The 26,325-nt window shown below is 38.3% G+C and overlaps 1 protein-coding gene and 1 long non-coding RNA gene across 5 annotated transcripts in view; one reads left to right on the top strand and one right to left on the bottom strand.

Annotated features, from left to right (window-relative positions):
- Window positions 1-3,050, bottom strand: part of LOC132392760 (uncharacterized) — a 49,192-nt gene extending 46,142 nt beyond the window's left edge. For both annotated transcript variants that reach the window (XR_009511640.1, XR_009511641.1), the window contains exon 1: window positions 2,709-3,050. This is a non-coding gene — a long non-coding RNA (uncharacterized LOC132392760). The remainder of the gene's footprint in view (window positions 1-2,708) is intronic.
- Window positions 1-26,325, top strand: part of vps8 (VPS8 subunit of CORVET complex) — a 607,159-nt gene that overhangs the window by 513,677 nt on the left and 67,157 nt on the right. The gene's annotated exons all lie outside the window — the stretch shown is intronic.

Raw genomic sequence — 26,325 nt, 5'->3', positions numbered from 1 at the left:
GGAATGCACTGCCTCGGAAGACGGTGGAGGCCAATTCTCTGGATGCCTTCAAGAAGGAGCTGGACAGATATCTGATGGATAGGGGAATCAAGGGATATGGGGACAAGGCAGGGACTGGGTATTGATAGTGAATGATCAGCCATGATCTCAGAATGGCGGTGCAGACTCGAGGGGCCGAATGGTCTACTTCTGCACCTATTGTCTATTGTCTAAGTTAGATCTTTATTCTTTGGAGCATAGAAAGTTGAGGGGGGACTTGATAGAGGTATTTAAAATTATGAGGGGGATAGATAGATTTGACGTGGATAGGCTTTTTCCACTGAGAGTAGGGGAGATTCAAACAAGAGGACATGAGTTGAGAGTTAATGGGCAAAAGTTTAGGGGTAATACGAGGGGGAACGTCTTTACTCAGAGAGTGGTAGCTGCGTGGAATGAGCTTCCAGTAGAAGTGGTAGAGGCAGGTTCAATATTGTCATTAAAAAAAAAAAAATTGGATAGGTATATGGACAGGAAAGGAATGGAGGGTTATGGGCTGAGTGCAGGTTGGTGGGACTAGGTGAGAGTAAGCGTTCGGCATGGACTAGAAGGGCCGAGATGATCTGTTTCCATGTGGTAATTGTTATATGGTTATATGATTTAACAAAAGAAGCAAAAGACTGAAAGTAGGATCTCCTTACGTTTTGGCTGAGTAATGATAATTGTAATCTTAAGTAAGCTATTTGATTATTATTGTCAGTACAATTAAGATTGTACTGCTGTTGCTGTGATTTCAATAACTTTTGTTGAACATTATTTGAAATACATTGCAGAATGCCAAAGGTAGTGCTATGACAGGGCCTGTGTTACTTAATGTGTGACACAGGAGTAATGTGAAATGACAAGAAATTATGAAGGTTGTTAACTATTTAAAGCTTAAATTTAGGCTGAATAATGTCAGTTGAATCTCAAGGTCAGAGTACTACTTTGAAATTTTTACAAGGCAGTTTTTACATTTCTGTGAATTTTCCTGCAAATTGAATAACACATTTTTATGTAGTAGGAAAACTATGTTGCACAGAAAAAAGAGCAAGAAGCTGTTAACCATTTTCTCATTAACAATTTTGTCCATTTTAGAATGCTCTGGGCTGTAAAAATGTAATCCAGCAAACTAAGCTGGCAACTCTAAATGCTCCTGGCTGGAACACCGGTTTTTGTTCAAGTGCTTTGCTCCATTTCATTTCTGCCAAACCTTTCTTGATATATCAGGGACTGCGCAAGCTAGAAGATCCAAATCTCTAAACAACACACTCTATAATTTATGCTTTTTCCAAAGTATGATTCCATACTGACACTTGCTTTGTGTTAAACATGCTGCCCTGATGAAAAGCTTGGACTTGGCCAGTAAAGCTTATTTTGTGGTAAATGATGAGTGATACCGCAATGCAGCCTATACTTTCAGCTGCTGGGGAGTATTAACAAAATACACCCAGTGACCACTTTATTAGGTACCTCTTCTACCTTATAAAGTGTCCACTGAGTGTATGCTTCTTCAGCATGTTGTACATTCAATTGTGATCTTCTGCACACCACTGCTGTAACACTTGGTTATCTGAGTTACTGTCACCAGCTTGAACTAGTTAGGCCATTCTCCTCTGACCTCTCATTAACAAAGCAATTTCACCCAGAGAACTACCATTCACTGGATGTTTCTTTTTGTTTTTGCACCATTCTCTGTAAACTCTAGAGGCTGTTGTGTGTGAAAATCCCAGGGAATCAGCAGTTCCTGATTTATTCAAACCACTCGTTCTGGTACCAACAGTCATTCCACAGTTGAAATCACTTAGATCACATTTCTTCCCCATTCTAATGTTACGTCTGAACAACAAAAAATGAATCTCTTGAACACGTCTGCATGCATTTATGCATTGAGTTGCTGCCACATGATTGGCTGATCAGATATTTGTATTAACAAGCAGGTGTACAGGTAGGCAGTGAGTGTATGAGTACATCTTGTAATGACAGGATGAAGAAGGAAGTGAGGGGATAGTAAAGTTCTCACAGGGATCAGAAAAACTTGTGGAGGCATTAGGGAACAGTGTGCAGATACGAAGTAGCCTCCTTGGACAAAGCTACGAACTATGCAGCCAATTAATTGAAAACATTCATGTCCTTACACCCACCTGGCAACTTCTAACCATCAGAATCACCTCTTGGAGTTCGTAGTATCTTTACTCACTTTTTGATTATATCAACAACCTCTCATTTTGCAGAATTTCTTCTGGTATTTTTTAGTTTGCATGGGAGACCTGCTGAAGCCACCTGACTGTGCAGTGACCAGGATCAATGTTCTTGAAGTTTGGTTTTGCAGATATGAAAAAAAATTGGGAAATAGAGCATACAGTATAGAACATTACTTCATCCCAGATGTTGTACTGTCCATTTAACCTACTCTAAGATCAATCTAACCTTTCACTCCTACATGGCTGTATATTTTTCGATCATTCATGTGCCTGTCCAAAAGTGTCTTAAATGCCTCTGCTGCATGTCTCTGCCACCACCTCGACATGGTGTTCTACTTGCCCGCCACCCTCTGCGTAAAGAACATACTATTGACATTCCCTTTATTTTCTCCTCCAATCACCTTCAAATTGTGCCCCCTTGTATTAGCCATTACTTAGGGATCAGGCATTATCTGTGAAGAAATCAAAACAATTTTCTATGTCATTTACCTTCTCCATGTTCCTCCAAACCTCTCTCATTTAAGACGTGCTTGTTTTCAGATTTCTTCCTCCTTCTGATTAAATATTATTGACCAGAAGCATGACTTTTGTTCCTCTTTCCCCAGAAAACCGAGAAGTTGAAAACTGCAACCTGAGTTGCGGAGTGCTTTCAGCATTCAGCATTTTCTGCTTGCTGTTTCAGATTGTTGATTTGTGACACGTTTGACAGGGAGTTGTGCAACTTTCAGCTCACAAGTGCAGGAAAGGTGTGCCTGACCCTTTGGAGAACATTTACTTTGAGTTTTCAGCATTATTAAAAGCTGGATCTCCTTAATGTCAGAGCTGTGAAAATAGGTGCCATTAATGTAGTGCATTTAACATCTAGTTCCCGTTGTTCCTGGAAGAGGAATATTATAATGAGGGAAATCTAGCACCATCTTGAAACTGTTACTGACATGTGTCATGATTTTTAAGAGCTTTTTTAAACAGCGTGAGGGAGACAGCTAATGATGTAATAAAGTGATATTTTTGTTCTAGCATCCTGTTTTTCTGCTAATCAATTGCAGACTTCGATCAGTCAGTACGTGTGTAATAGTTAAACTGTCTAATGATGTCCCCAGTCATCATCTGGTGTTTTCATGTTCCAAATCTGAACTCAATCATCAGGGAAGTGATATGGTCTACCCCTCAGTTATTGTAGAACTGTACCACCGCTGGGGGTCACATGGGTGCAAACAGTCCTATTGGATTTAAAGAGTGTATTAGACGACTCTGAAACACATTGACTATGAACGTTAGAATGAAAGGCATTGCATTGTTTATTCTTGTAAATATTTTTTATTATGAATAAAGTTTGTTTTGATATAAAAAAGATCATGGTCTGCCCTAAACTTGTTAGTTTGACAGCATATTCAGATGTCTATCTCAAAAGCAGTGGATGAACTAGGAGGTATGTTGTCTGCTGAAGGCTAGATCTTTTTTTCAAACTACTTGGGATAAAAGAGGCACAACTGCACAGGCGCGTGACCTCAGAGCGCGGAAGATTTAAAAAGAACACCGTCATATCCAGTGGGCAGCAGAGTGAATGGGTACAGAGTGATAGGGCTTTGGCTCAACAGGCTTAGGCAGAAACGGGAAGAGGCTTTCTGTGACCGTTGAGTCTTACAGTTAAATGGTAGGTTACAGATTTATTTATTTAGAGCTAACAGCAGCATTAGAGGTATGCATTTAGGATTAGTGTTGTGCTTGGAGTGGCAGAAGTGGGGACCTTGGGAGACTCCCAGCCTCCCCCAGGATTACATCTGCTCCAGATGCAGTGAGATGAAGGTCCTTAGGAATCGTGTGAGGGATCTGGAGCAACCACTTGATGACCTTCAACTAATTAGAGAAAGTGAGGAGATGATCGATAATACCTATAGAGAGATTGTGGACAGCACCTCTGTGACAGTCCCCCTCAGGAATCAATGTATAGTTTTAGATACTGTTGGAAAAGTTGACCTGACAGAGGAAGACCACAACGAACAGGACTCTGGCACTCTGCTCAGTGCTGTGATCAAGAGAGCAAGGAGAAATGCCGTAGTTATAGGGGATTCCATCGTGAGGGGAACAGACAAGAGATTCTGCAAGCCGGACAAGGATACCCAAATGGTGTGTTGCCTCCCTGGTGCGAGGGTACGAGATATCTCGGACTGGGTCCAGAGTATTCTCAGGAGAGAGGTCGAGCAACCAGAAGTCTTGGTACATGTTGATACCAATGACATAGACAGAAAAGGAGAGGAGGTCCTGAAGGAAGATTACTGGGAGCTAGGAAGAAACTTGAAAAGACAGTCCTCCAGAGTAATAATTTCAGGATTACTGCCTGAGCCACATGCCAATGATGGTAAGAATAACAGAGTTAAACAGATGAATGTGTGGTTAAGTAACTAGTGCAGGGAGCAGGGCTTCAAATTCTTAGATCACTGGGATCTATTTTGGAGGAGGCATGACTTATACAGAAAAGATGGGTTACACCTGAACTCAAAGGGTACTAATATCCTAGCGGGATTGTTTAATATAGCTGTTGGGGGGGGGGGGGTTTAAACTAAGTTGGCAAGGGGAAGGAAACCAGGGTGTTAGGGTTGAGGAAGAGGAAAATAGAAATAAATCAAAGATACTGTGCAGCAAAGATGGCAAGAAGGACAAGCAGGTGAATAGACAGGATAATTTGCGGTGCGATAGAAATATAGCAAAAGCAGTAACAGATACTGATCTAAGTGTACTATACTTAAATGCCCGCAGCATTAGAAATAAAGTGGATGACCTTGTTGTACAGCTACAGGTTAAAAGATATGACATAGTGCCCATCACAGAGTCGTGGCTAAATGATGGATGTGATTGGGAGCTGAATGTTCAAGGATACACCGTGTATAGGAAAGTAGGTAAAGGGGGTGGCATGGCCCTGATGGTATGTAATGATTTCAAATCACTGGAAAGAAGGGACATAGGATCAGAAGAGGTAAAATCCTTATGGGTCGAGTTAAGAAATGGCAAGGTTAAAAAGACACTAAAAGCAGTTATATACAGGCCTCCAAACAGCAGCTGGGATGTGGACTACCAGTTACAGCTGGAAATAAAAAAAGCGTGTCAGAAGGAAAATGTCAAGATGATTAAGGGAGATTTTAAAATGAAAGTGGATTGGGAAAGTCAGGAAGATACTGGATCTTAGAAGAGAGAGTTTGTAGAATGCCTACAGGATGGCTTCTGGAGCAGCTTGTCCATATGCCCACCAGGGGATCAGCTGTTTTGGATTGGGTGCTGTGTAATGAGCCTCAGGTGATTAGGGAGCTAGAGGTAATGGAAGTAGAGATCATAATATGATCATGTTCAGTTTCAAATTTGAAAAGGAGAAGCCGGTATCAGGTGTATCAATATTTCAGTGGAACAAAGGAAATTACAGTAGTATGAGAGAGGAACTGGCCCAAGTTGATTGGAAAAGTAAGCTAAATGGAGGGACAGTAGAGCAGAATTGGATGAAATTCCTACGATAAATAAGTGCAGGAAAAATATATTCCAAGAAAAAAGAAAATCATAAAAGGAAAAAGTGACACAAATGAGGCTAACGAGAGAAGTTAAGGCTAAAATAAAAGCAAAAAAGGCAGCGTACAAGGAAGCAAAAATTAGTGGGAAAAATGAGGACTGGACGAATTTTAAAAATTTACAGAAGGAAACTAAAAGTCATTAGTAAAGAAAAGATGAATTATGAAAGGAAATTGGCAATTAACATAAAAAAAGACACTAAGAGTTTTTTTTAAATATATGAAAAGTAAAAGAGTGACACGGGTAGATATAGGACCTATTGAAAAGGATGCTGGAGAAATTATAATGGGTAACAGAGATGGCAGAGGAACTAAATGAGCATTTTGCATCAGTCTTCACAGTGGAAGACATTAGCAACATACCTGTTAGACAGAGGTCTCAGGGAGTAGAATTAAGTACAGTCAAGATTACTAGAGAGAAGGTGCTTGAGAAGCTAAATGGACTAAGGATAGATAAGTCTCCCGGACCAGATGAAGTGCATCCTTGGGTTCTGAAGGAGGTGGCTTTGGAGATTGTGGAAGCATTGGAAATAATCTTCCAAGAATCAGTAGACTCTGCCACGGTTCCGGAGGACTGAAAGGTCTCAAATGTAGTTCCATTGTTTAAGAAAGGGGGAGGCAGCAAAAACAAAATTACAGACCTATTAGTCTGACATCGGTAGTTGGAAAATTATTGGAGTCGATCCTCAAGGATGAGGTTATGAATTACCTTGAGGTGTATGACAAAATAGGCCCAAGCCAGCATGGTTTCATGAAGGCAAGATCCTCCCTCACCAACCTATTGGAATTTTTTGAGGTAATCTCGAATAAGATTGACAAGGGAGAAGCTGTGGATGTTATGTATTTGGATTTTCAAAAGGCCTTTGATAAGGTGCCTCATAAGAGGCTGCTTAATAAGATGAGGGCCCATGGAATTACAGGAAGGATATTGGAATGTGCGGACCATTGGCTGATAGGCAGAAAACAAAGAGTGGAATACAGGGATCCTATTCTGGTTGGTTGCCGGTTACTAGTGGTGTTCTGCAGGGATCGGTGTTGGGGCCTCTTCTTTTTACACTGTACATTGATGATTTAGATCATGGATTAAATGGTTTTGTGGCTAAGTTTGTGGATGACACCAAGATAGGTGGAGGAGCAGGAAGTGTTGAAGAAACTGAAAGGTTTCAGAGAGACTTGCTCAGTTTAGGAGAGTGGGCGAAGAAATGGCAGATGAGATACAATGTTGAGAAATGCACGGTTGTACATTTTGGAAGAAGAAACAATTGGGCAGATTATTATTTAGATGGGGAGAAAATTCAAAAATCAGAAGTATAAAGGGACTTGGGGGTCCTAGTGCAGGATACCCTAAAGGTTAACCACCAGGTTGGATCAGCAGTAAGGAAAGCGAATGCGATGTTGGCATTCATTTCAAGAGGAATAGTGTATAAGAGTAAGGAGGTGTTAATGGGGTTCTATGGGGCACTGGTGAGACCCCATTTGGAATATTGTGTGCTGTTTTGGACCCTCTATCTTAGAAAGGATGTGCTTATTTTGGAGAGATTTCAGAGAGGATTCACGAGGATGATTCCTGGAATGCAGGGACTAACATATGAGGAGCGTTGGTCAGCTTTTGGATTGTATTCATTAGAGTATAGAAGAGTGAGAGGGCATCTCATAGAAACATTTCAAATGTTGAAAGGGTTGGATAGAGTAGATGTGGAAAGGCTGTTTCCTTGGTGGGTGAGCCCAGGACAAGAGGTCACAGTCTTAGAATTAGAGGGTACCCATTTAAAACAGAGATGAGGAGAAATTTTTTTTAGCCAGAGGGTCGTGGATTTATTGAATTCGTTGCTACATACAGCTGTGGAGGCCCAATCCTTGAGGGTTTTTAAGGAGGAGATTGACAGGTATCTAATTAGTCAGGGTATCAAGGGATATGGGGAAAAAGCCGGAAATTGGAACTAGACGGGAGAATAGTTTAGCTCATGGTGGAGTGGCAGAGCAGACTCGATGGGCAGAATGGCCTACTTCTGTGTCTTGTGATCTTGTGATCTGTGGCATTCAAGTCTGGCAGCCCAGGCCTGTACCAGAAAACCAGGTTTGATTTGCAGAGGGCTATTTCAAGGGTGAAGGGACAATTTCGAACGAGGTTGGAAGCAATATCAGATGCACGGCAACTCTGTCAGGGACTGCAAGACATTACTTCCTACAAAGTGAAACCTAATAGTATGAATGGCAGCGATGCTTCACTCCCAGATGAACTCAATGCCTTCTATGCCCACTTTGAAAGGGAGAATACAACTACAGCTGTTGAAGATCCCCGCTGCACTTGACGACCCTGTGATCTCTGTCTCAGAGGCTGATGTTAGACTGTCTTTAAAGAGAGTGAACCCTCGCAAGGCAGAAGATCCCGATGGAGTACCTGGTAAGGCTCTGAAAACCAACCAACTAGCGGGAATATTCAAGGACATTTCAAGGACATTTCAATCTCTCACTGCTACGGGCAGAAGTTCCCACTTGTTTCAAAAAGGCAACAATTATACCAGTGCCAAAGAAGATTAGTGTGGGCTGCCTTAACGATTATCACCCGGTAGCACTCAAATCGACAGTGATGAAATGCTTTGAGAGGTTGGTTATGACTAGACTGAATTCCTGCCTTAGCAAGGACCTGGACCCATTGCAATTTGCCTATCATCACAATAGATCAATGACAGACGCAATTTCCATGGCTCTTCACTCGGCTTTAGACCATCTAGACAACACAAATACCTACGTCAGGATGCTGTTCATCGACTATAGCTCAGCATTTAATACCATCATTCCCACAATCCTGATTGAGAAGTTGCAGAACCTGGGCCTCTGTATCTCCCCTTGTAATTGGATCCTCGGACTTCCTAACCAGAAGACCACAGTCTGTATGGATTGGTGATAACATATCCTCTTCGCTGACGATCAGCCCTGGGGCACATCAGGTGCGTGTGCTCAGCCCACTGCTCTACTCTCTGTATACACATGACTGTGTGGCTAGGCAGAGCTCAAATACCATCTACAAATTTGGTGACGATACAACCATCAGGTGGTGATGGGAGCGTGTACAGGAGTGAGATGTGCCAACAAATGGAGTGGTGCCACAACAACCGGCACTCAACATCAGTGAGGCGAAGGAGCACATACCAATCCTCATAGAGGGATCAGAAGTGGAGAGAGTGAGCAGCTTCAAGTTCCTGGGTATCAGAATCTCTGAGGATCTAATCTGGTCCCAACATATTGATGTAGTCATAAAGAAGGCAAGACAGCGGCTATACTTTATTAAGAATTTGAAGCGATTTGGCATGTCATCAAATACAGTCAAAAACTTCTATAGTTGTACCATGGAGAGCATTCTGACAGGCTGCATCACTGTCTGGTATGGAGGGACTACTGCACAAGACCAAAAGAAGCTGCAGAAGGTTGTAAGTTAGTCAGCTTCATCTTGGGCACTAGCCTACAAAGTACCCAGGGCATCTTTAGGGAGTGGTGTTTCAGAAAGGCAGTGTCCATTATTAAAGACCTCCAGCACCCAAGGCATGCCGGTTTCTCACTGTAACCATCAGGTAGGAGGTACAGAAGCCTGAAGGCTCACACTCAGTGATTCAGGAACAGCTTCTACCTCTCTGCCATCCGATTCCTAAATGGACTTTGAAGCATTGGACACTACCTCAGTTTTTTTAATAGACAGTATTTCTGTTTTTGCACATTTTTAAATAATCTATTCAATATACATAATTGATTCACTTGTTTATTTATTATGTTTATTTTATTTATTATTATTTTCTCTCTCTCTGCTAGATTATGTACTGCATTGAACTGCTGCTGCTAAGTTAACAAATTTCACGTCACATGCCGGTGATAATAAACCTGATTCTGATTCTGATTCTGATTCTATAGAGAAATTAGAATCACAATCAGAACCAGGTTTACTATCACCAGCATATGTTGTGAAACTTATTGTTCTGCGGTAGCAGTACATTGTAGTACCCAGTAATGAAAACTATAAATTACAATAAGAAGTATATGTAAAAAAAATAAGGAATGCAAAAAGGAAGGGAAAAAATACTGAGGAGGTTCTCATGGGTTTATTGTCCATTCAGAAATATGATGGCAGAGAGGAAGAAGTGTTCCTAATGCATTAAGTTTGTATGTTTAGTCTTCAGTACCACCTCCTTGATGGTAATAATGAGAAGAGGGAATGTCCTGGGTGACGGGGGTCCTTAATCATGGATGTTGCCTTTTTGAGGCATCGCCTTTTGAAGGTTTCCTAGATGCTGGGGAGGCTGGTGCCTATGATGGAGCTGGCTCATTTACAACTTTCTGCAGCTTTTTCCGATTCTCTGCAGTGGCCTCTCTATACCAGATGGTGATGCAACCAATTAAAATCCTCTTCATGGTACAGTGGTAGAAATCTGCAAGTGTCCTTAGTGATATACCAATTCTCTGCAAGCTCTGAATGAAGTACAGTCAGCCCTCCTTATCCATGGGTGATTGGTTCTGAGACCCCCCACGTATACCAAAAAATGCGGATGCTCAAGTCCCTTATTTAACCTAGCTCAGTGCTTTGATCTTTAGGACCCAGTGGAACCCCGAACTTTATTTAACATGCTCAGTGCAGTGGACATTAGAACCTGGTGGTGCAGCTCTGAATCCGCGGTGTTTCTGTTCACGAAAATAATCACGATCACAATTGAAAATAAGGTGAGACTAATAAAGAGATTGGAAAGAGGTGAAACGCCATTGGTCATTGGAAAAGCGTTAGGGTACAGTCAACAATCAGAACAATTTTAATAGAGAATGGGAAAGGCCCTGCCCCGATGAAAGCTACAATTACTACTAAGCAACATAGTGGTTTAATGATTGAAATACATATTTTTCTTAACTGTTTTATATGCATAGAATGGTAAAATATGTACTATATACTAAGAAAAACATTTGACTGACGCTAAATAATACCGGATATATCTGTTCTGACTTCAAATCTGACTTAAAGACGGACTAAGGAATGCAACTCATTCATAACCCGGGGACTGCCTGTACTTTTAAGTCATTTCTAGATTACTTATAATATCTAATACAATGTAAATGCTATGTAAATAGTTGTTATACTGTATTGTTTAGGGAATAATGACAAGAAAGAATAGTCTCTAAATGCTCAAACAACAAGTGCTGGAGAGAGAACTTCCAGGTTTTCCCGATCCGCAGTTGGTTGAGTCTGCACACGTGCAATCCGTGGATCAGGAGGGCCGATCAATATGTTCATCCCAGAATAGATCCTCAGAGATGTTGACACCCAAGAATTTGAAACTGCTCACCCTTTCCACATCTGATCCCTCGATGAGGACTGCTGTTTGCTCCACCGAGTGATGCTTCCTGAAGTGCACAATCAATTCCTTGGTCTTACTGATGTTGAATGCAGCATTGTTGCTCTGACACCACTCAACAAGCTGATCTGTCTTACTCCTGTACACCACCTTGTCACTATTTGAAATTCTGCCAACAATAGATGTGTCATCAGTAAATTTATAGATGATGTTTGAGCTGTGCCTAGCCACACAGTTGTAGGTATAAAGAGAGTAGGGCAGTGGACTAAGCACATATCCTTGAGGGTCGCCAGTGTTGATTGTCAGCGAGGAGGAGATATTATCACCAGTGTGTACTAAGTGTAATCTCCTGATGAGGAAGTCAGGGATCCAGGTTTTGGAGCTTTGATCACTAAGGTGTTGTTATTAAACAGCAGCCTGATGTAATTATTACTAATGTCCAGGTGATCCAAGGCCAAGCAGAGAGCCAGTGAGATTGCATCTGCTGTAGACCTATTATGTTGCCAATTGCCACATTTAAGACTTTCAGAATTTGTGCTGAGGGCCACATTGAAGCTTAGTGCACTCACCACAAGGGCTCGGTAGGGAAGGAACACAATATAGAGTTCTCTACTGGGTCGGGTTGGTTACCAATGCCCCTCAAATATTGTGGTAATATACCACCCGCAGAGGCCACATGAATGGCAACAGTCCCATTGGTTTTAAAGAATGCAATAGAACAGTACATAAAGCATTAATTATGAATGTCAGAATGAAAAGGCATTGCATGGTTTATTTTTGTAAATACTTTATTATAGTTTATTAAATAGTTTAATTTAATATTTTAATATATAAAAAACAAAATTATATCACAATCTAGTTTGTCACAATGACCTCATCAGTGGTAGCTGGCCACACACAAGAATTGTCAGCCCTTAACCCTATTAGATAAAGTGTCTGGCACCTTGGCAGGTTGAAGCCATGCAGATAGATTCTAGGATTCCTTTACAAGGACTTGCTTAATGTCAATGTTGACCTGTGTTTCTGATGTCAGAGGGTCTCTAACATATCATCCTGGTGTAAGCAGTTTGTACTATGATGTGATCGGTAGAAAACTACCTTTTTGTTCCTGATCCTTCCACCTACATTTCTATCCCACAAGAGTTCCCTTTTTCCTTACAAATGTAGACTTTAAAACAATAGCTTTCTGTTGCATTCTACTGTGGTATGGGGATCTCAATACATTATTTAAAGGCACCAGATGATTGTAATATTGTAACAAGCAATCTGCTAACTTTACATTGACATTTCTTTTAATCTTATCAAGCAGACAATGCTAACAGCTGGGCTGTTAATGGGAGTCATTGTTATGAGTGACCAGCAGCATTTAAAGTGTCTCATAGTAAAGTAGCTAAAATGTGTACATAGTAAGTAGTTAAAGGCAGAGAACCATGAAGGTCATTGCCAGGTGTCAAGTGTAGGCCACCTGGATACAGTACTGAAAGAATTAAATTGAACCCACTTGAGTGGTCAAGGTTAGTTAATCATCTCCAAGAGCCACAGTCCCACCAGCTGTACCAATGGACTCAGGCACTGCTGAATTCTCCAGGCTTCTATTACTCACAATATAACAGTCTTCATCAATCAGACTCAAATATAACCTTCATATGCTCCATTGCCTCTTTACAGACTTAACAATGTCACAAGCCTCTACGCTTGTGTAATGGTTTGCACACAATTCTAGTGCTCAATAATGGTAGTGGATATTCATCCAGATTGAATGACACTCAGTAGCAGATATATTTATTTATATATTGAGAGACGGTGTAGAATAGGCCCCTCTGGCCCTTCAAGCCATGCTACCCTGGCCTAATCACGGGACAGTTTACAATGACCAATTTACCAACCAATCGGTACATCTTTGGACTTTGTGAAGTAACAGGAGCACCCAGAAGAAACCCACATGGTCACAGAGCGAACATACAAACTCTTTATAGACAGTGGTGGGAAATGAACCTTGGTCCCTGGTGCTGTAAAACGTTGTGCTAACCACTACACTACCATAACACCCTTTTCTATTTATTAGAACCATACCATAGCCACTTCACCTGTTAGGAAATAGTTTTTACTCACAGCAGAGGCGGAATTCCATTTTTTCCAACATGTTCTATTGCATATGGAGACGCTTGCTAAAATTGGCACCATTAGCAAACAGATTTGTTAAATCACATATATATGAACATTCCTCTATTAATTATTTTCATTTTTAGAATCTTTTTATTGGTACATAACCTTCTTCAGCCATAAGATGATACAAAACTTCAACAATTTAATATATATACAAGTAATAAAGCTGAAGAAAATAAAAAACATCGTAATATATAAAAATGAAAAAAAAAATTATTTTAGGGAAAGAAGGAAAAAAAAGAGCCCCATCTCACTAAGAAAAAAAAAGACCCACTAACTACAAAAAAAAAGAAAAAAAAACATTAGGAATCAACCCCCGGAACACTACGTCTTACCATCCTCTATATATATTTTTTTAAATCATCAACCGCCAATTCATATTTATATAAAATAAAATTGGAAGGAAACCATATAAAAAATTCAAATTAAATGATAATATTTGGCAAAAGAGCCCCATCTTCTCTCGAATCGGGGATCAAAAGTTCTACTTATAATTTTTTCCAAACTGAGACATAACATTACTTGAGAAAACCATTCAATGTAGGGACAGAAATATCTTTCCATTTTAATAAAATAGCCCTTCTTGTCAATAATGTAACAAATGCAATTACATGTTGATCCGAAGATGAAATACCGTGAATATGATGCAAAACTATTCCAAATAGAACAGTCAATCTATTAGGTTGTAAATTAATTTCCAGAGCTTTAGAAATTGTAGAAAATAAAGATTTCCAAAATGGTTTTAATAAAGAACATGAGTCTATTAATTATAAACCACATATGATATGGATTTTCACTATGAACTATAAAAAAAATTGTAGAATAGTTAAGTCTATGTTCCAGTCATATCAAATGGCAACATGGACTGAATAATATAGACAGAATAATGGCATTATTTCTTTTCTATCCAGTGTACTAAACTTGTATATTAATAAAAAAAAGGATTGATTTATATCTCTTTCAGGATGTACCATGGTAATTTAAAGTCAGTTATATCGCAAGGAAAAAGGCCCTTCAACCCAAATCATCCCATGCAGACCAAAGTGCCTACTTTAGCTAGTCCCATTTGTCCCTTATCCCACCTTTCCTAATCATGCACCTTTCCTAGCCATGTATCATCCAATTTTTAAAACATTTTAAACATTGTAATTATACTTCTTCTGCTAACCCGTTCAATATATCATGTTTAGAAAAACTTGTTCCTCAAGTTCTTTTTAAATCTTTTCCCTTCTTAGCTTAAGCATATTTTTTATGATAAGTTCATATAAACAAATGTGATAATGGCCAAATATCTCAATTTAGTGAAGTTAATTGAGGAGTGATTAACATTAGATTTAATTGACTTCATTTAAAAATGTGAATAAGTGGTTGTGATTTTCTTTGAAGTTTTTTCTACAAAGAACTCTGATGAGGAATTTGATGAACAGGCTACTGAAGCTGAAGATGGACATATGCAATAATACATTTGATGAAATGGGAAACTGAATTCCAGCAACCAGCATTTCATTCTGATCTCTTCTGCTGTCTGTGTACGAGTGTACGAGTGTACACAGTCTGTGTACGAGTCTGTGAACTTTGTACGAGGGGTGATTGATAAGTTTGTGACCTAAGGTACAAGGAGTCAATTTTAGAAAACCTAACACATTTATAATTTATTAACTTAGTCCAGTGGTCATGGAGCATACGGATCCTTTCTTTGTAGAAGTCGGCATCTTGGACTTCTAAAAGTGGTCAACAGCAGGGGTGATTGATAAGTTTGTGGCCTATGGTAGACGGAGATGAGTTATTAACTTCAAACTTTCTGCATAATCATGCAAAGAGTTGAACTGCATGTGCATGTAATGAGAGCTATACAAGTCATCTCCTTCTACCTTAGGCCACAAACTTATTAATCACCCCTTCTGTGGACCAATCTGGAGGTCCAAGATGCTGACTTCTACAAAGAAGGGATCCATATGGTCCATGACCACTGAACTAAGTGTGTACATGTAGGAGGGGACTATGTTGAAAAATAAATGTGCTAAGTTTTCTAAAATTGACTCCTTCTACCTTGGGCCACGGATTTACCAGTCACCCACCCCCCCACCCCCGGTATATTCGCCATGTGACCATGCTGAACCCCTGGGTTGTCTATTTTCCTCTTCAGTTTGAAAGGCATGTAGGAGCTTAATAGGCTATTTTAACTTGCCCTTTATCCAGGTAGCTAATAGAATTAGGGGCACATTTGTGACTAGGTGTAATAGAATAATTTCCTTTGAAATAAATGTGGGAAGAAGATTAATAAGTTCTCTATGAGTTAGTATGACTCGATTGTCTGAATGACCACTTACTTTTGTGCACTGAGAAGTTTGCAAAAGGTTAGAGCCCATGGTCATCTCCATGTGGGCTTTTTGCTGCAACGCAATACATTATTGATGATGTCTCAGTGTCAGTGGAGAGACAAACAGCCTTCAACATCAGAATTCTGCAGTAGAAACAGGGTGCAAAGGGTATCCCAGGTCTCTCAGCAATCTGTGCCTAAACATATTGATAGGATTGCAGCAGCACTTCCCTGAGGAAAAGCTGAAGCTGTATAAAGTATAGATCTGTTTCTTTCTCTCAAGACAACATTTGTCTATCCACACTTACCAGTAGCAGTCTTGGGGGCAGCTGATGTGATGTGGTACTGCAATGCACAGTTGAACTTGCTGGTCTCTGAACTGCTCAAGGTCATTCTCCAAGGCCACCTGAGTACAGCAGCATCTGCAGTCTCATTTCCCAGAAACACACAGCAGTCAAAGTCAAACACCAGCAAGGCACCAATAGGGATTGAATAACTTGTGTATTTGGTGGGATTTCATTCAGAAATCAGCTCAGAATATTTTTCAGTGGTGTTTATTTTTGCCTTTTGACCACAGTCACAGTGATGGTTGCTAGCAGAGAGAAGTTAAGTTGTGGGACTGTTTAATGGGACTTGCTGCTTTAAATGAGATCTTGATGGATAGATACAAAAGATTCTGTAGATGATGGAAATATTGAGTTCCTATGAAAGCTGTTGGCCTGTACTGTTGATTGTTTATTCCCCTTCATAGATGCTATCTTACCTGCTGATTTATTCGATGGTCAAATTCTCTTAATGCTTCTTGTTCCTCCTGGTAATACTCCCTTTCTTCATCTATTCACAATATACCTGATGGCATAAACATATGGTGTGCAGCCTGCAACAGACCCTCACAATCTTAAAAGCCCTGCAGAGCCCCTCAAGGATGGGCCAGGAAATGGAAGTATTGGTGTAGATCTCCAGTGGAAATACTCTCAGTACAATTTACTTGACAGAGACATTAGTCAAATCATGCATTTATCTCCTGGACCTTTTGTTTTGCATCATAGACAAATTTAGCAAACTGACCTGCTCTGTGCCTGAAGCAGACTGACAGTAGACTTGTGTAAGAACCAATAGTTCTTGCTCTGCCAGGCTGCTCTCTCCCCAACTCCTATAGCCTATGATTTCTCAACATTCTTACAGTGTAGGAGCTACCATGAGCAACTACTGTGGGACATCAAATGAAGCAGAGATCAAGATGTTCCTCTGAGGCTCAGAGTACCATTCCTGCATGTCCTGCCTGAGGAAGTTCCTCTGGATTACTACTTTCTCAATAACTTCCAGCTTGGGTCTCCTGGCAAGAACACCACGGTGACTTTCCCACGTAAGCCCTCGATAAGAGCACTTTTATTGACACATTTAGGCCATCATTTGCATTGATTCTGGAGGCAGTTGTCCACTTCCATTTAACTTTCAAAAAGATTATGTTTAGTATAGACTTGATAAACTATCACTAAATGTCATGTGGTTAGTCGGTCAACAGCATGAAATGCAAGACCCATATTTTTTCTGCTGGCGATCCCTTATGACATTATGGGTCTTAAGGAGTCATGCTTTATTCAATAGCCAACTAATCAATATAAGCCAAAAATAAGTATGAGCAAAGAACATGTAGCATGTAGTATCTCTATGGAGATAAATTCTAGTTTATGTCTACGTTTGAATGAAATTGAGAAGAAAATACTGATTTAAAAAATCAGTGATTATTACCCGAGTCCTTAAGGTGAGGATATTGCAGGAAGGTTTGTAACTTGCTATAGGCAAAGTCAGAGACTACTAAAATATTACTTCAGGCAAGCAATAATGAATGTAGAAGTCCTTGAAACAGTGACAAGAAGATAGATGTGAAAATCGAGTTGGTGGCGTTGGTACTAGTGTGGTGCTATTTAAGATACAGAATTAGAAATCAAATTAAAATGCTGGAACATGGAGTGAAATGTGAGTCTGAAATTAAAATCCATTGTTCATAATACACAGGTTACTGTTTCTCAATCTTATGATGATTTTAGTCAGAATATTGCATGAAGCTATTTAATTTTTTGCCTTCTGTACATGAAAATGACCAAATGCAGATTAGGTGAATGCTAATATAAAATATACTGAGCATATTTAAATCAGAGAGCATTTATGAAGGCAGAAACAGACTACATATGCAATGGTCATAGAATTCCAATCATCGATGATATTATTATGTGGTCACTCTATTTTGAAATACTGAGAAGTTATAAAAAGAAATGTGATCTTTTGCAAACTTGACTCTCCAAGTCCTGGTGGTGTCAGGGGATTGACAGGTATATTTCTCTGCTAAGTGTTTTTACAACTAGTTCAAAACATTATTGTCTATTCAGGAATCTGAATAACACTTTCATATTATTCCTTTTACTGGTTTTAACAGATTTCAGAGATGGAAAATATCTTTTGAACATAGAGCATACAACAATGCAGCACAAGACCACCTCTTAAGGCCACAATGTGTGTGCTGTCTGAGCTAAGATTTGTCTAAATTTCTTTTGCCATAACGATCCATATTTTCTTAATAAATAAATATATAAACAAATATTCTTAATATAAAATTTATCAGCATTTACCTCTACTTCCCAATATCAAATGCTGTGATGGTGAGATTTTCATATTCTGAAATTGAAATCCTAGTCTCATATACCAGAAATAGAGCTCATTTGGACAAGCAAAGTAATTCTCTCTTTTGCAAAGAAAGTTAGTACTGTTCCCCCATTTCCATAACATATTTTCTCTTAGAAGTATTCATCCAATTCTCAACTGAAGGGTATAATCATATCTGTTCCCACTGGCCCATGATGCAGGGGATTCCAAATCCTGATCTATTCCCTCAGTAAAGTTGTTCCACTGTTTCTGTCCTTTCAGTCTGTTCATCGTTCTTTATTGTTCCTTCAGAAAGCTTGGAAATTTTCTTTGTATTTATTTAACAGCCATTATTCACCATACAAAATACTTGCATTCCTAGGCAACATTGCAATAGATAAAATCTTGTAAATTACAGAATACGGAGAAGAGCATTGTAAAAATTTGGTACAAAATATTCCTAACCATCGAGAGTGGCACATTATTTATGATTGCAAGAAATAGCTTCATAAATCAAAGATGTGTCTCAAAGGATTATGGTGAAATTATGTAAATTGAATGCTTTCAGTGTGTTGTAAGGATATTCCTCTTTAGTCTTTTTTCTGTTCTAAGAAGACTGATCTCAGCTTCTCCATTCTATCTGTGGATCACCTATTTCTGAGTCTTGTTCCAGGAAACTTTGTGTGCTCTCCAAAAGAATCACTTCCCTCCTAAAGCATGGTGCCCAGAATTAGACACAGTATTGCTGCAGGCCCCAGGTGTAAAACAACTTCCTAGCATTTGTGCATAAAACTCTACCAGTAAACCATAAGCTAGCATGTGTTTAATTATATGTTTTGTTAAAGCATTCAGCTACCTTCAAAGATTAATGCATAGGTACTTCCAGGTCTTTCATCTTGCATCTGGCTAGGCAAACACACATCTTGCTTTTAATATACAGTGGAATCCAGTTAATTGGGCTATTAGTTAATAAGGGCAGCTGCTTATTTGGGACAACCCTTATAGAATAAAAGCTCATCAAGAAGGTATCCAGAATTCCCTTTGTTTATTTGGGACACTATGCTGCTTAACTGGGGCAGGAGACTGTTGCCAAACAGTTTCTAGCTAGCATCAGTCGCTTGCTCTTGCGAGACCGTTTGACACAACACTGTCCTTTGAGTAAACAGTTTTTAAATGATGTCAGTTGTATGTGTTTGTGCTTAAAAAGCAGCGATTTTTGTTACTGATCGTTGATGAGACATAAGCAGTAAGATAATTCAGAACTGTTTTGCTCACTGCAATTTCAAACATTCCAGCTTGGAGATGCCAGAACGGCTGGGAGGGAAAATGAAACTATTTTACTATTTCAACATTTTAGAAACTACAAAGAATTTGAAGGTATCAACAATCATCTTGAATGTTACAATTAAAAAGAAAAAGAAAATTTGGGAGATGCAGTCATCAACTGCATTCTATGAAGGCTGGTGTCTGCATTGATTTTGTCATTTAGAGTCAAAAGAACATGACGTAGATGAATTCCTCCATTTATATTAATACACAGATTTATAATACTGTAGTAGTATTGGTAGTGTTCTCATTTGTTCTGTATTTCAATTAAATACATCATATGTTACTCAGTTTATTTTTTTATACCTTTTTAACCATCTCCATGAAACTTCAGCTAATTGGGGCAGCCGCATAATTGGGCCAAAATGTACTGGTTCTGATGTGTCCCAATTAATCGGAATCCACTGTACTTAAATGTACTTCCAGGCTGCATTTTTTTCACTAAATGCTGATGCGTACTACTTTGTCCAAAACATTGACCACTACTAAAATTACCACCACTAATTTTATTCTTGAGGCATTTTCATAGCCATTCTGCTATTATGCTTGTATCTCATTTTGTTCGCAATAATATGCCTTATCCTATATTGTTAATATGCCTATCAAAAACTATTTCTTCTTCCACTTTCCCTGTGACTTCATTAAAAAGCTTTAATTAATTTAATCAAACAAATTTCTCCTAGAAATTTGTGGATTTTTCCTTTATTATCCAACCATGTATTGGTTCCTCCAAGATTAATGTTTTAGAAAGTTTTCCTGCTGGCCTGTATTGACAGGTTTATCTGACTGCACTCTTTAGGTCAAGGATGTAAAACTTTTTACTTTCCATCTTCCACTCTCAACACCAAGGCCAAGATGAAGACTGCATTCATAATTGACTATATAACCAAATTCTTTTTTTTTTTTAATAATTTTTTATTGCATTTTTAAATGATTACAAAGTATGAAAAAACAATGTATATAACCCATACCCCCTCCCCTTAACCCCTCCCCCCTAACTGCCCCATAGAGAAAAAAAAAGAAAGAAAGAAAGAAAGAAAGAAAGAAAGAAAGAAAGAAAGAAAGAAAGAAAGAAAGAAAGAAAGAAAGAAAGAAAGAAAGAAAGAATGCCTGGTGGTTGGAAGATCTCCACATGCTCCATGGAGTTCGTAATAATTTTAATATGTATATTTATTTCTTTCCCCTAATAACCAATTGTTTCATCTTAAAAGCATCTATATATTTAATCCTGTCTTTTGTAAATAAGGGCTCCAAATTTTCAAAAATGTTTCATATTTATCTCTTAAATTATAAGTAATTTTTTCTAATGGAATACAACCATAGATTTCTTTCTTCCAAGAATCTATACTTAAATGTGTATCCGATTTCCAAGTAACTGCAATAGCTTTTTTGGCTACTGCCAGTGCAATTTTTATAAATTCTTTCTGATACTTATTTAGTTTGAGTTTCGGTTTTATCCCTTCAATATCACCTAGTAAAAATAATATTGGATTATGAGGAAATTGTGTTCCTGTAATTTGTTCCAGTAAAAGTCTTAAATTTGTCCAAAATGGTTGAATTTTAGAGCAAGACCATGTCGAATGTAAAAAAGTACCAGTTTCCTGGTTACATCGGAAACACTGATCCGATAAATTTGGATTAAATTTTTTTATTTTTTGTGGTGTAATATATAATTGATGTAGAAAATTATACTGCACTAATCTTAACCGAACATTTATTGTATTTGTCATACTGTCAAGACATAGTCTTGACCAATTTGTTTCTTCAATTTTAATATTCAAATCACTTTCCCATTTTTTTCTTGACTTATGGACTCCTTGCTTAATTACCTGTCTTTGAATCAAATTATACATGCAAGATGTAAATTTTTTGATATTTCCTTTTTGAATTAAAATTTCTATTTCATTAGATTTCGGCAATAACATTGTTTGACCTAATTTTTCTCTTAAATAAGCCCTTAATTGAAAGTAACAAAATAAAGTGTTGTTTGATATTTTATATTTATTCTTTAATTGTTCAAATGACATTAATATACCTCCTTCAAAACAATTCCCTATATATCTAATCCCATTTTGAATCCAATTATATAAAAGTTGATTGTCCATTGTAAAAGGAATCAGTCTATTTTGAATTAAAGATCTCTTTGCTAATAAAGATTTTTTTATCTCATCATCAACATTTATCTTATTCCATAAATCAATCAAATGTTTTAATATAGGAGATTCTTTCTTTTCCCGTATCCATTTAGATTCCCATTTGTATTTAGCACAAAAGAGGGAGGAAATGAGTGTGGCGGTTGCTTTAGATGCAGAGAAAGCATTTGATAGATTGGAATGGGATTTTTTATTTAAGGTATTGGAAAAATATGGATTAGGAACATCATTTATAAAATGGATTAAAACCTTAAATACTAATCCCAAAGCTAAAGTAGTGACAAATGGTCAAATTTCAACATCATTTCAGTTAACAAGATCAACTCGGCAAGGTTGCCCACTATCACCTGCTTTGTTTGTGTTGGCAATAGAACCACTAGCTGAATTAATTAGAATGGACCCAGATATTAAGGGTTTCAGAGTTAATCAGGAAGAATACAAGATTAACTTATTTGCTGATGATGTTCTAGTTTATTTAACAGATCCATTACATTCACTACGCAAATTATCTTATAGACTAGAAGAATATGGGAAAATATCGGGTTATAAAATAAATTGGGATAAAAGTGAAATTTTGCCTCTTACTAAAGGAGATTATAATCAATGTCGATTAATAACTCAATTTAGATGGCCAGCAAATGGTATAAAATATTTAGGTATAAGAGTTGATAATGATATAAAAAACTTATACAAATTAAATTACTTACCACTTTTGAAAAAAATTCAGGAAGATCTTGAAAAATGGATGGCATTACCAATAACATTAGTAGGTAGAGTAAATACTATAAAAATGAATATATTCCCTAGATTACAATATTTATTTCAATCATTACCAATACAATTACCCCAGAAGTTTTTTCAAGAGTTAAATAAATATCTGAGGAAATTCCTCTGGAAAGGTAAGATGTCCAGAATATCGTTGGAAAAATTGACATGGAAATTTGATCTAGGAGGATTACAACTTCCAAATTTTAAGAATTATTATAAAGCAAATCAACTTAGATTTATTGCATCTTTTTTCGAGAAAGATAAACCGGCATGGATTAGAATAGAATTAGACAAAATAGGAGAAAATGTACCAGAAGATTTTATATACAAATGGGAATCTATAACCAAATTCTACAGTACTGCAATAATCTTAATAAATTCAATGGCTACCAAATTAATTTTGTTTTTTGTAGATCTACATTTAGAGAGCATAATAAAAAAGATTGTAAATGATGCCTACATTGGCCATGTAATTAATTGATAATTGTTTTGTGATTATCACATGTACCAAGGTAAGGCAAAAAGCTTTGGTTCACATGCCATCCATACAGATCATTTCATCATATTAGCACATCAAGGTAGACCAAAGGAACGCAATAGCAGAATACAGGATAAAGTGTTACAGTTACAGAGAAAGTGCTGTACAAGCAAGCTATAAATTACAAGACAATTACGAGGTAGATTATGAGGTCAAGTGTTCATCTTACCGTACAAGAAGTTCATTCAGAAGTCTTATAATAGTGGAATAGAAGCTGTCCTTCAGCTCGATGGAGGGAACCTTTTAACTGCCAAAAGGTATTGATGGTCAATTAGGCAGAAAAGTAACAAATGAAATTTACTCTAGATACGTGTGATTTATGGAAACATACAGTAAAAGACACATACTGAGTGATACAGAGGAACAAAGGAATCTCAGAGTGCTCAGTCTTAAATCTTTAAAGGTAGCCCAAAAGGACAGTAAAGTAATTGAAATGGCATAAGGGATGGTTTTCTCTATTAGATTAGACATGGATTGTAAGAATAGGGAGGAATGCATCGACACTCAGAGCACAGCTTGAATACCAGGTATGGTTCAAGTCACCACATTATTGCACTAATATCATTCGGGTTTGGGTTCTGCTGGAAAGGTTGCATTGCAGACGTATGAGGATATTGCAAGGATTGGAAAAAATAGAATTGTTTCCTTTGGCTGAGTGGAGCCAAAATGAAATGCATAAAATTGGATAGCCTAGTAGAATAAATATAAATCAATTTTTTTTTAGTAGAGGTCATAATTGATAACAGGACTTGAAGGGAGTTATCTGGAGGGTAGTAGGAGTCAGAAAGTCTTTTTCTAAAAAGCAGTTGAAGGCAGGAACCCGCATTGCATTAAATTGCACTGGAATGTGTATGAAGGAGCTGTGGACCCATTGCTGAAAAGTGGGATAGGGTGGCTGGCTGCTCTTCTTCAACAGACATTGATATAATCAGCCAAATGGTCTCCAGTGTAATAAAGAAGCTGTGATTATAATTTGGAGCTTTCAACAGGAAATTTACACAAAGGAGGCCACAGATGAATATCAAAACCCTGAATATAAAATCTAAAATTTTTCTCTATTGTGCAGCATGACATGTTGCTTTGTAACACTCCCCCAGGATTGGGCAGGCAGCAGCATATTAAATCCCCATGGAGTGATGTTTCTAGGTTCAAAACTATCCAGTTCATGTTTTCTTTATGTGCAGAGATACTTACAAAATTTTAATACTGCACATGTCCCTTTACAATCATGCAACTTCACCTGTTTTTAGGGGATTTCACATACATATGATATTTCATCAAGTCACAGGAGCTTACAAAGCAGTTGTGTTTCTGATTGCACAGCATTATATGTATTCCAGTGTTTGGATATTCACAGCCACAAATCTCCCTTGCCTGTTACAAGAGGAACTAGACTATAAGACATAGGATTTAGGCTATTCAGCCCATCTATTGTGCTCTGCATTTCATGGCTGATCCTGGATCCCACTCAATCCCATTAACCTGCTCTCTCACTATATCCTTTGATGCCTGACCATTCAGGAAACTATCAATTTCTGCCTTAAATATACCCATGGACTTGGCCTCCACTGCAGTCGGTGGCAGAACATTCCACAGATTCACCACTCTCTAGCTAATAAAAAAGATCCTCCTTGCTTCCCTTCTAAAATGTTGCATCTCAGTTTTGAGGCTGTGCCTTCTAGTTCTGGATGCCTCCACCCTAGGAACCATCTTCTCTACCTTCACCCTATCTAGTCAATGAGATTCCTCCACATTCTTCTAAATTCCCGTGAATACAGGCGTAAAGCTGCCAAACGCTCCTCATATGTTAACCCCTTCATTCCTGGAATCATCCTTGTGAACCACCCCAGACTCTCTCCAATGACAACGCATCCTTTCTGAGATATAAAGCCCAAAGTATTGTTAATAATACTCCAAGTGCAGCCAGATTAGTGTCTTTTAAAGTCTTGGCATTATCTTCTTGATTTTATATTCTATTCCTCTTGAAATAAAATGCCAACATCTTGCATTTGCCTTCTTTCCCACGGACTTTGCCTGTAAATTAACCTTCTGGGAGTCTTACACGAGGATTCCCAAGTCCCTGTGTACTTCTGATGTTTGAATTTTTTTCCCATTTAAATAATAGTCCACACTATTTTTCATTTTGCTAAAATGCATTATCGTACATTTCCCAACACTATATTAAATCTCTTACTTTTTTGCCCATTCTTCCAATTTGTCTAAGTGCTGCTGCAATCTCATTGTTTCCTCAGTACTACCTACCCCTCCACCTATCTTCATATCATCAGCAAACTTTGGCACAAAGTTATCAATTCCATTATCCAAATCATTGATATTGTGAAAAGTTGCAGTCCCAATACTGACCCCTGAGGAACACCTCTCGTCATCGGCAGCCAACCAGAAAAGGCCCCTTTTATTCCCACTCACTGACTCCTGCTTGTCCACTATTCCTCTATCCATGCCAGTACATTTTCTGTAATGCCATAGGATTTTATCTTGTTAAGCAGCCTCACGTGTAGCACCTTATCAAATGGCTTCCGAAAATCCAAGTAAATGACATCCACTGCTTCTCCTTTGTCCACCCTGTTTGTTACTTCCTCGAAGAACTCTAACAAATTTCCCTTTACAGAAATTGTGCTGACTTTGACGTATTTTATCATTAGTCTCCGAGTACTCCAAGACATCATCCTAAATAATAGACTCCAACACTTTCCCAACCACTGAGGTTAGGCTAACTGGCCTATAATTTCCTTTCTTTTGATTTCCTCTCTTCTTAAAGAGTGGAGTAATATTTGCAATTTTCCAGTCCTCCATGATCATGCCAGAATGAAATGATTCTTGAAAAATCATGACCAATGCATCCATTATCTCTTCAGCAACCTCTCTCTCGGAACTCTGGGATGTAGTCCATCTTGTCTAGGTGACTTATTGACCTTAGGACCTTTCAGTTTGCCTAGCACTTTTTCCTTTGTAATAGCAATGGCACTCACTCCTACTGCCTGACACTCACGGACCTTTGGCACACTGCTGGTGTCTTCCACTGTGAAGACTGATGCAAAATACCCATTAAGTTCATCTGCCATTTTTTTGTCCCTCATTATGACCTCACCAGCATCATTTTCCAGTGGTCCAAAAATCAACTCTCATCTCTCTTTTTCTCTTTACTTAACCGAAAAAAAACCTTTAGTATTCTGCATTATTGGCTAGTTTGCCGTCATTTCATCTTTTCCCTTCTTAAAGTTTTTTTAGTTGTCTTTTATTGGATTTTAAAAGCTTCCCAATCATCCAACCTTCCACTCACTTTT

This window comes from Hypanus sabinus, chromosome 4 (assembly GCF_030144855.1).
Source record: "Hypanus sabinus isolate sHypSab1 chromosome 4, sHypSab1.hap1, whole genome shotgun sequence".
Taxonomy (NCBI): Eukaryota; Metazoa; Chordata; class Chondrichthyes; order Myliobatiformes; family Dasyatidae; genus Hypanus; species Hypanus sabinus.
Note: the sequence above shows the minus strand (reverse complement) of the source record. Positions and strands in the feature narration are given on the sequence as shown.